This window comes from Anabrus simplex, chromosome 6 (genome assembly GCF_040414725.1).
Source record: "Anabrus simplex isolate iqAnaSimp1 chromosome 6, ASM4041472v1, whole genome shotgun sequence".
NCBI classification, from domain to species: Eukaryota; Metazoa; Arthropoda; class Insecta; order Orthoptera; family Tettigoniidae; genus Anabrus; species Anabrus simplex.
The window spans coordinates 190,844,049-190,856,434 of NC_090270.1; the positions used below are offsets into that span (position 1 = coordinate 190,844,049).

General features: G+C 41.8%; 1 protein-coding gene across 1 annotated transcript in view; it reads left to right on the top strand.

The window, feature by feature from the left end:
- The window catches only part of LOC136876294 (juvenile hormone esterase), a 533,707-nt gene that overhangs the window by 80,701 nt on the left and 440,620 nt on the right, over positions 1 to 12,386 (top strand). The gene's annotated exons all lie outside the window — the stretch shown is intronic.

The following is a 12,386-nucleotide window of genomic DNA, read 5'->3' on the forward strand; positions in this document are numbered from 1 at the left end:
CCAAGAGCGTAATTGAGCGCTCCGAGTGTGAACCAGGGAGAGGTTTCATCATCACACTAAATGTATTACTATGACTGTTCCGAAGTTTCCGTGGATCACAGAGGAATAAGAAGCGCCTTGGGTGAATGGGTGGACAAGGAATTAATTTGATCAGAACTTAACACGACAAATTTTGAAATTGTACTTCTTTCCTTTCTTTTTTTTTCTAGTTTGACAGTTGGTAAATAGAAGATCTGAATGAATAACAACAATATTAATGAGCTCGTCATTTCTGGCAATAACAAGGACTTAAAAGTCCGAAAATCAGGTACAAAATTTACAATATTGTTAACGGTTTGGTTGATTTACATAGAAAAGAGTGTTATTGCTCTTGACAGGTACAATGTTTTATAAGAGCAAGAAATGCTCCAGGAAAGTACGCTTGAAGGAGTCTGCGCTCCAACTATACCATAGTCCAGCCTCACATAGGCATCAGTTTCTTATGCCGACTTAAGTTCCACTTGACCACCTATAGTTTATTCTCGACAAGTATTGACATCAAGTTGCCCCGATGTAAGTTCATCTATTGCTCAAAAGTTTATAAACTCACTGTTCTTACAGGGAACTAACACCAGCAATAATTACTGAATAAACAGGGACAGGATTGCCCATACTAAATGGCTTTAATGTAAAAAGAAACGTTGAACATGACTGGCCATAAACAAAAGGGATAGGAGGCGAAACAGTTGCCCTCCTCATAGGAATAGTCAAAACCCTAAGGTCCAATGATACAGAGGCAATCCTATTCTACACCGGGGTGCCTAAATGAGAAATATTAATGCCAAATAAATTTTAAAGAATTTTAGAGGTTTTGAAAACTTCAGTCACCCCATGCTAAGTTGAATGGGAATCGATAGAGGGTACTCGCTCTGTTCTATTCCCCACTGGGAAATATGTAGATTCCTCAGACTTGCTGAAATTCTACATTTAAACCACCAAAATTAGAAATTTACATTACATAAAAGAGGTTGAATCCTTTCCCTCAAACTATCCGTAGGAGCTATGGAAAGTCTATGAAAATTATTCCATTACCTTGAGTCGCAGGGCCTTCATCATACAGGTCGCGCCCCTGCCTCCTTGTTCACGTCAGTTCACCCTCTTTACACTTTAGCAATTTAGACAATACGGCCATAAAGCGCCCTGTTTTATACTATTTTAAAGTGGAAGCTTCCAGGACTCTTAACTGATAGACTGGATTCGTGTACACACCCCCAATTTTAATTGGCATAAGAAAATATTTACAGGTTTCGGATAAGTTGATTACGATTGAAGAAGGAACCAGCTGAAGTGTTGACAACATCAAACAAAACAATCCTCAAAATCTAAGGTTTGCCAACTGCAAAAATAAGCGTTCCTTTATAAAATAATTAGAGTTCATCCCGCTAGGGGGAGCAATTAAATCGATGATAGAGACATCTAATAGTTGAAGGCCAATGTATCTTGTAGTACACCCGGAATATTGAAAGTAACACATACACTGTCGTTTGTCAGAATTGTCAGAAACAACCTGCCTTAAACAGGCTGATTTTCTTACCGCGAACTTCCCATGCATACAGGCCTGTGGAGTGAGACGGCACGTCTAATCCTACACGATACATTCTATCGAACACTAATTGCAAAACAAACGCCTAACTATTTACCTGTAAGGTTAATGAAGCAACAGTTTACGGTGAACTCTCTTCATTAATATTCAGAACAAAATAAATTTGAGTGGTGTAAAATTAATGTACATGTTGGCGATATTAGGAAAAGAGTCTCTTTATTTTCTTTGAAAAATTAGTTTTTATGCCTACTCCTTAGTCCAGTTTCCTGATACGAGGTCGGGAGTGAGGTGTAATGAAATTATATGGGATTCTATGGAAGGATGCCCTTCTTGTCAACAACCTCACTTAAGAAATTAATGAAAATAAAATGAATGATGGTGAATTAAATTGGGTAGAGGAGGTCGAAGGTATAGGATGTAGCTTATGGATAGGAACTATTTCAGCATTGGCCTGGAAGTGAATGCAGTAAACCACAGAAAACCACCCTCAAGGCAGCCCACAGGTCTCCCTAATTCAAAGCTTGACTCTATAGCCGCAGCGCGTGTTGACAACTTCGATACATAAACAAAACAATCCTCAAACCAGACCGCTCGGTTTCCTTTCGAAAATTAGTAATCCGATTTGTCTCCTCTGGCTCGAATTACAGTACTGCAACACAGCAACTCGGTGTACTTCTAATCAGGCTTCAAATTTGATGTATAATATTGCCACTGCTGTTTAGAGCTTCCTCTAACTATTGCCGTGTTTGTCGATGCCGAAGTTCCCGAAGTTGTCTAAGACAACCGGAAATATCTTCAATGAGATTAAGATCTGGACTGCTGAGAGGCCACTCCAGAACACTGATTTTGTGTTACCCAACAAAATTCTGCAGTGCACAGTTGAAAGGCATAAGAGCATAGATTATCATAGGGTAGTATACAGTCCTGAGGCTGCATAGCTACGGCGGTAAATGCGTCATCAGTTCACCTGGTAAGACGTAGGTTCGATTCCCTGTCACGAATTAACATTGAAAAACGAGATTTACACTTCTGGAGAGAAACATGGTTGTGAGGCTCATTTAGCCTACTCCAAAAATGAATGCCAAGATAAATTCCTGGACACAAAGGCGGTCATGCATAGAGCCAAGCAGTATATCCCTGTAAGTTCCGTGAGTACGAATATTGGAAGTCTCCTCCCCCTCCTCCTTCTTCAAGAGCCTGGACGTACGAAATGGAGATTCACTTTGCTCTACAGCATAACATCTTTGCCTTTCCTTCATCACAAAACATGACTCCTCCCCCAGTTGTTGAAATTCCGATGGTTACTCTATCATACACGGAGTAATGTTATTGATATGTGCTATATTTATTGTCTGCCTGTTATATTACTATAACAGTACAGTCTTTGTCCAATAGGAAGCTGTTTACGTTCCAGTCATTTTTATGAGGTAAAAATATCTTGATCTGGTACAAGTGATATTTAGATGGTGTAGAACCAAACCGTTCTGAGTCCATTTTTATTAAAACATCAGTTATGAAGCTCAGCGAATGTTCCATGCTGTGAATGACAGGGAGGGAGGAGATCCATTTAAAATATCCGATATCAACAGAACAAAATGGCTTACATAAATACATTTATTTCAGAGATGAAGGACATAGAATATTTATATTCATTTTATTCATTTAACAAATAATTGTAATACACTAGCATTCTCAGTTTGACATCATTGAGACAAGTTTCACTTCAGGAGACAGTCCCAAACCTCTTTTTCTTCTAATGAAAAGTATTTGTAAAGTGACTTAAATTCCGTTATCTTTCTTGCGTCAGTTTTACGGCTTAGGGTGCTAATTACTTTTGGTTGTGGTAAACTTACAGTACGCCGGGCTGAGTGGCTCAGACGGTTAAGGCGCTGGCCTTCTAATCCCAACTTGGCAGGTTTGATCCTGGCTCAGTCCGGTGGCATTTGAAGGTGCTCAAATACGACAGCCCCGTGTCGGTAGATTTACTGGCACGTTAAAGAATTCCTGCGGGACTAAATTCCGGCACCTCGGTGTCTCCGAAGACCTTAAAAAGTAGTTAGTGGGACGTAATGCAAATATCATTATTATTATTAAACTTACAGTAGAATTAGACCTAGTCTTAGTGTGCACTAATATGACGTTAACATCCTTAAAGTCACTATCTGAAAATGAGCATCTGTATTTCACTGAACTACTACCTTTCTCATATTGTATTTATCCTTTAATTTTGAGTATGGGACTTTGTTTAGATTTAATTTAAGAGCAACTGCTTTAAAATATAAATCAAAAGCATCTTTTGGCACAATTTGGCCAACTTGGAATTTCTTATTGGACCTACAGTTCAGAATAAACCTGAACACAGAAACACAGACAACGGACCATAGAGTTACATATTTCTAATCCCTATTATATAAAGCCAGAAGGCTAACTGACTGACTGACTGACTGACTGACTGACTGACTGACTGACTGACTGACTTACTGACATTAATGTTTGCCCACTTCCAGATGAGCTGGGAACGTGAAATTCGGCAACCTGATAGCTATTAGGCTGCAACTTACGGAAAATTCCAAAAAGGTTAAATTTTTCATATTTAGCCCCCCCCCCAACCGCACAATCAAAATATCGGACTCATAAACAAGGATCTTGAAATTCGACAGTCTGATAGCTATTAGGCTGTAACCCAATGAAAAATTCCAAAAAGTTCAAATTTTGAATTTTCCCCCAACCCCCCAATAAAATGGCGGATGCCATGATGCAGTGCCGTAAAAAATTAAAATTTGGCAAGGTTATAAATCCTAGCCTGTAACTGACGTAGAAATTGCAACAAGTTCAAATATTTAATATTTTACCTACTAAAAAGTCGAAATATTAAGCCAAATTTAATGACGGTTCAGATTTTCGTTTCGAGCTATCTTACGGCTGAATGGTAATTGCTATCAATAAAAGACAGTAATGTAGGCGACTAAAGGGGTCGTCTGATGGCGCAATCCGTACCTCGATACCACGTACCGTTTGACCGCAATAAATTTCCAAGTGAATGTACGCACTATTTAGCGTGCACATTGCCTGGCTCTATCTTATATATATAAAAGCGTTTGGCTCATTGGCTGACATAAATGTTCACCCACTTCAGCATGAGCTAGAAACTTGAAATTTGGCAATATGATAGCTATTAAGCTGTAACCTGTGGAAAAGTTCCAGTTGTTACTTCCCTTCCCCTGAACTAAATTGTGGACGATATGTTGCAGTGCGCCTGAAAATTAAAATTTGGCGTATTTACAACTCTTGGCCTGCAACCGATGGAGAAATTCGAAAGAGTTCCAATGTTTAACTTTTTACCTCCAGAAATTATTGAAATGTGGAAGCAATTTTCATGATGGTGCTGACTATCGTTTCGAGGTTTTTTGTGGCTAAAGTGTAAGTTGTACCGCCAAATGGACAAAACGTTCTGATCCCATCATGAATAGATAGATAGATAGATAGATAGATCTGCATTTTTCAGATTTAACGTCAATTTTTTGGAATTTCCATAATTAATTTTACTGTTTTTTTACACTTATAAGACCGATAGATTCATGAAATTTGGCAGGCTCATTGGAACGTCCGTGGGACATATGTGAGCAAAATGCATAATTTTATCACCCTGTAAAAATGTGAAAACGAAAGTAATACGTAAACACTGTACTCCTAATCCAAGGATCTAAACCAATGTACGGTGAACTCGATGCAGATACAAGAAAACATCAAGCAACGGAAATGTAGAGCGTTTCAACCACAATAAACCAACCAAGTTTTAAGACTATAGCTCTCAGTTAGGTTAGGAAAATAATTTCTTATCTTGTGAGAATCGTACGTAATCTGCATCACGTCGAAACGTTTAACGATATCTTTGCAATAAACCGCGAATATACGGTACGAGAAAATATTGAAAATGAAAACCTACAACCTGTTTTCCAGTCATTAACCGGGTCAGGAATGAAATGAATGAATCATATATAGGCTATTAGTACGATGGAGTCGCCACTCCCAAACTGATTTTAATAATGATTGATAGATGCTATGAAACGAGAATGCAGAGTGTTGCTGGAATGAAAAATGACAGGGAAAACCGGAGTACCCGGAGAAAAACCTGTCCCGCCTCCGCTTTGTCCAGCACAAATCTCCCATGGAGTGACCGGGATTTGAACCACGGTATCCAGCGGTGAGTGGCCGACGCGCTGCCGTCTGAGCCACGGAGGCTCCACGAGAAAATATTATAGGACCAAATATGTACGCGAATATATGGGCCGTCTGGTGGCGCAATCCGTTTTTCGTAACGAAGTACCGGTTCGTCACAGTAATTTTCCATGTGACCACTTGTAATGCAGAGGAATTGGGGGTTTGGGAGCGGAGCCCCGAACGAGCGAAAGCGAGTTTGTCTTTATATAACTGCATGCATTCAATCGACCTCTTGACAGCACTATGACTAGGTTCTTGGTATCGATGTTCTATGTTCATCGCCATCACTTTTCTGTGGCCTGTTTATTTCCAATGTTTGGAATGATTTGTTCATTAATACATCTTATAGTTACATAGGAACCTGTGATATATATAACGGAAATGGCGTATGGCTTTTAGTGCCGGGGATGTCCGAGGACATGTTCGGCTCACCTGGTGCAGGTCTTTGGAGTTGAAGACGTAGGCAACCTGCGCGTCGCGATGAGGATGAAATGATGAAGACGACACATACAGTACACCCAGCCCCCGTGCCAGCTGAATTAACCAATGATGGTTAAAATTTCCGCCACTGCCGGGAATCGAACCCGGGACCCCTGTGACCAAACGTCAGCACATGAGCCATTTTGTCACGGAGTCGGATGTCTTTTCTTGTTACCCTTCGTCACTCAGCTTCACTGCTCCGTCAGTCCACACGCAGCACTCCCTCGACACTGTAGCACGTTGATACAGTATCCCAGCATATACACCTCGCAGCACTGCCTCGCTGAATACACTCCTCGCTCTCAATCGCTGTCTGACTGAGCCCACACTGAACCCTCAACTCAAACTTAACGACTGATGCCTATTCGGCATGCCTTAAATATCGAGGCTGGCCTATCCAGATGCTTCAAGAAAGGAGGCGCCTGCATTGTCCTCTCATAAGCGAATGCCCTAGGCGCACTTTCGAGATCCTTCTCACAACGCCTGAGGCCTCCAATGTGGTGACAGGGCGATGGCAATGGTGATGGCAGAAGGGATGGCCAATGCGCACCCGGCTCTCTCCTCACTGGTTCGCTGTGTGGCGAGTAGCGAGGCCCAAACTCTATGGCGTCATTCGCGACCCGGTTCAGGCTTAGTCGCTCCTCCCAAGGCGTTGTAATAAAATGGCGAAACCCGTCCTATGGCTGGGGACATCTGAAATTTTGCGTCGTGAAATTAGCGAAACGAAATGTGTGACGCGATGATTCCTAGCAGTGTGCAGGCTGTGATTTGAAATACTGATAGATGGCCATGACTGAGAGACATATTATCAAAGAGGAGCATTCAAGTACCGATGGTCGATGTGATCTTGCATGCTGTGATGTGAAGTATTGATGGATGACCATGAGTGAGAGACCTAGAAGACCCTCTCATCAAAAACGACCTCATCTCGCCATACTCTTGAGAACTGATTGTTTCATACGTGGTAGTTTCATGGGCCCTGAGTTTGTTTCCCCCTTTCGATGCACTAAATCCTACACTTGACTCCAAATTCCATACAATTCTCTCACCTTAGATGCAAGTAAATTAACCGTTATTAATTTTTGTTTCATTTATTCGAACACATTTATAAGCATTTGATTTTCCCAAAGGGAAATTTGACACCATTTTTCTACAGAGAGATTTGACGGCCATCTTCTTTTGCATGATGACGTCATTAGTTCCAAGATGGCCGGCCATTTTAGTCCTTCAATATTAAATAAATAATAAATAAATATTACAAATATTACAATATTACAATGATTTAATTTTGAAAGATGTAGAATTAAACGACTTTTTGTTTCGACATATTGACCTGAAAATATCATACTTGCTTTACGAAATTATTTTAAAATTTCCCTAATAGTTATAAATGAGACTGTGTCTCTTAATTTCTCATTCAGTCACGCCTGAGCTAATGGACCAACTCAGTTTAAATTTGGTACGGCTTTATCGTAAACTAGCTGATGTACCCGTGCTTCGCTACGGAATTCTACATTGTATACAGAATTCTAGGTTAGATAGTGTACACGTTGTGAGCAAGATTGTCTTAAATTTTATAGCTCTTAACGTTACCCTAGAAACGCGGCAGGAGGTCACCAAACATCTTTTCTCATACGAAGACTGAGGGAATTTTCACTGTAATGGTAGACCCAATTTCATACCATCAGTCACAATCAGATTGGGATGTTTTCATTATAATGCATTTTTACATCCTCAGATGGTTTTCCCAACTGAAATGAACATACAATGACGTCAATAGGAATGGCGCGATTAAAAGCAATGCTTTCATATTACGAAATACTCGTTGAAATGAAACACCATACATTTTCTCACTTTTAACGAACAGGACTACGCTGCCTATCTAACAGTCCAAAGTTCCAGACCTGGAATGACCAAACCGCAGACGGCCGTGAACCGTGAACACTCTTCGGCTTTCTTCGGTGGGGAGAGGGTCGAATAGTGGAGACTCCCAGGGGAAAAAATATTTCCAATTACTATTCTGTTTCCTAGGAGTACCCAATGAGCCTGAATATCAATTCACTACACTGGCGGCAGAAATATCTATCTGATTTGAAGGCAAATTTTTCCTCCAAGCCAGAAGAGAAACTCCCCTCTTCACTGCTAGTTTGGAATAAACTGAATGTAGAATTTAATAAAAGTGAAGGGAAAGAGGATTTTCTTTAGAAACGGCACTTTTTAGAGTTGAATTTTAAGTTATTTATTGAATATTGTGGTGCTATAATTTGGAAAAGGCCTAAATTGTTATTCTAGACCAGGCCATACTACTACTACTACTACTACTACTACTACTACTACTACTACTACTACTAAGTGAGGCTCTGCCTTAAGTATGCATACTACTCCTTCAAAACAGCGCGTCAGAGTAGGGATCGAATAGCTGAAATACTATGATGATCCGGAGTGCTACGTACCAACTGTATCAGAAAATGTATGAACCAGAGGAATGGCATGCTAAAGAAGAAAGTTTTCTAACTCCCTGGCTATTTCCCGCCAGTATTCAGTCAGGCTGTGATACTCGGTACGCAGCAGTAATCCCATCTATCGGAGTTGAGAGGCAGCATAAGAGACAAAGAACATCACAATAAACAATGGTCAATGTAATGTTATTGTTGATCAATGTTATGCACTTTCTATTAGGCCTTCACATTTAGTTTTCTTCCGACACTGAAATACCACTCTTATCATAGTCGGTACGGTAAAACTGAATAAAAGATAAATGATCAGAAATTGTATTCTCTATAACTTTTTTATATAGTACTTTTCGATAGGACCAATTTTTAAATTATATTTTAGGCACCTTCCCCTAAACTACAATTTTATCCAGGATGAATAAAATTGTTTATAGCTTAGACTGTAGTTTCTTATTCCACGACTCTATATAGTGATTTTCATTAAATTATGTTTACCCATTTTCTCGTGGCTCGGCGTTGATATGGACTTAGCACCAAAAATACAAATTCATGAATATATGTGTTATCATAGCCGGTACGGTAAAAATGTATAAGACATAAATGGTCGGAAATTTAATTCTCTATACCTTTGGTTATGTAGTATTCATCGATACGACAACTAATAACATAAATGTTTGAGAATTACATTTAGGTCTTCCCCTAAACTACCATTTCACTTAGTGTGAATAACATTATTGATAGCCTAGATTATAGCGACCTATTCATCGACTTTGCATACCAATTTTCGTGAAGATACGACCACTAATAAAAATATATTGCAATTAAATTTTAGGCCTTCCCCTAAACTACCATTTTTCTCAGCGTGTATAGCCTATATTGTAGCGACTTATTTCCCATCTTTGTCTAGCGATTTTCACTAAGACACGACCACTAATAACATAAATATTTGAGAATTAAATTTCAGGCCTTCCCCTAAACTACCATTTCACTCAGCGTGATTAAAATAATTTATAGCCTAGATTGTAGCGGTTCATCATCCGACTTTACATTCCGATTTTCGTTGAATTCTCTTCAGCCGTTTTCTCGTGTTGCGTGGACAGACAGACAGACAGACAGACAGACAGACAGACAGACAGACAGACAGACAGACAGACAGACAGACAGACAGACAGACAGACAGACAGACAGACAGACAGACAGACAGACAGACAGACAGACAGACAGACAGACAGACAGACAGACAGACAGACAGACAGACAGACAGACAGACAGACAGACAGACAGACAGACAGACAGACAGACAGACAGACAGACAGACAGACAGACAGACAGACAGACAGACAGACAGACAGACAGACAGACAGACAGACAGACAGACAGACAGACAGACAGACAGACAGACAGACAGACAGACAGACAGACAGACAGACAGACAGACAGACAGACAGACAGACAGACAGACAGACAGACAGACAGACAGACAGACAGACAGACAGACAGACAGACAGACAGACAGACAGACAGACAGACAGACAGACAGACAGACAGACAGACAGACAGACAGACAGACAGACAGACAGACAGACAGACAGACAGACAGACAGACAGACAGACAGACAGACAGACAGACAGACAGACAGACAGACAGACAGACAGACAGACAGACAGACAGACAGACAGACAGACAGACAGACAGACAGACAGACAGACAGACAGACAGACAGACAGACAGACAGACAGACAGACAGACAGACAGACAGACAGACAGACAGACAGACAGACAGACAGACAGACAGACAGACAGACAGACAGACAGACAGACAGACAGACAGACAGACAGACAGACAGACAGACAGACAGACAGACAGACAGACAGACAGACAGACAGACAGACAGACAGACAGACAGACAGACAGACAGACAGACAGACAGACAGACAGACAGACAGACAGACAGACAGACAGACAGACAGACAGACAGACAGACAGACAGACAGACAGACAGACAGACAGACAGACAGACAGACAGACAGACAGACAGACAGACAGACAGACAGACAGACAGACAGACAGACAGACAGACAGACAGACAGACAGACAGACAGACAGACAGACAGACAGACAGACAGACAGACAGACAGACAGACAGACAGACAGACAGACAGACAGACAGACAGACAGACAGACAGACAGACAGACAGACAGACAGACAGACAGACAGACAGACAGACAGACAGACAGACAGACAGACAGACAGACAGACAGACAGACAGACAGACAGACAGACAGACAGACAGACAGACAGACAGACAGACAGACAGACAGACAGACAGACAGACAGACAGACAGACAGACAGACAGACAGACAGACAGACAGACAGACAGACAGACAGACAGACAGACAGACAGACAGACAGACAGACAGACAGACAGACAGACAGACAGACAGACAGACAGACAGACAGACAGACAGACAGACAGACAGACAGACAGACAGACAGACAGACAGACAGACAGACAGACAGACAGACAGACAGACAGACAGACAGACAGACAGACAGACAGACAGACAGACAGACAGACAGACAGACAGACAGACAGACAGACAGACAGACAGACAGACAGACAGACAGACAGACAGACAGACAGACAGACAGACAGACAGACAGACAGACAGACAGACAGACAGACAGACAGACAGACAGACAGACAGACAGACAGACAGACAGACAGACAGACAGACAGACAGACAGACAGACAGACAGACAGACAGACAGACAGACAGACAGACAGACAGACAGACAGACAGACAGACAGACAGACAGACAGACAGACAGACAGACAGACAGACAGACAGACAGACAGACAGACAGACAGACAGACAGACAGACAGACAGACAGACAGACAGACAGACAGACAGACAGACAGACAGACAGACAGACAGACAGACAGACAGACAGACAGACAGACAGACAGACAGACAGACAGACAGACAGACAGACAGACAGACAGACAGACAGACAGACAGACAGACAGACAGACAGACAGACAGACAGACAGACAGACAGACAGACAGACAGACAGACAGACAGACAGACAGACAGACAGACAGACAGACAGACAGACAGACAGACAGACAGACAGACAGACAGACAGACAGACAGACAGACAGACAGACAGACAGACAGACAGACAGACAGACAGACAGACAGACAGACAGACAGACAGACAGACAGACAGACAGACAGACAGACAGACAGACAGACAGACAGACAGACAGACAGACAGACAGACAGACAGACAGACAGACAGACAGACAGACAGACAGACAGACAGACAGACAGACAGACAGACAGACAGACAGACAGACAGACAGACAGACAGACAGACAGACAGACAGACAGACAGACAGACAGACAGACAGACAGACAGACAGACAGACAGACAGACAGACAGACAGACAGACAGACAGACAGACAGACAGACAGACAGACAGACAGACAGACAGACAGACAGACAGACAGACAGACAGACAGACAGACAGACAGACAGACAGACAGACAGACAGACAGACAGACAGACAGACAGACAGACAGACAGACAGACAGACAGACAGACAGACAGACAGACAGACAGACAGACAGACAGAC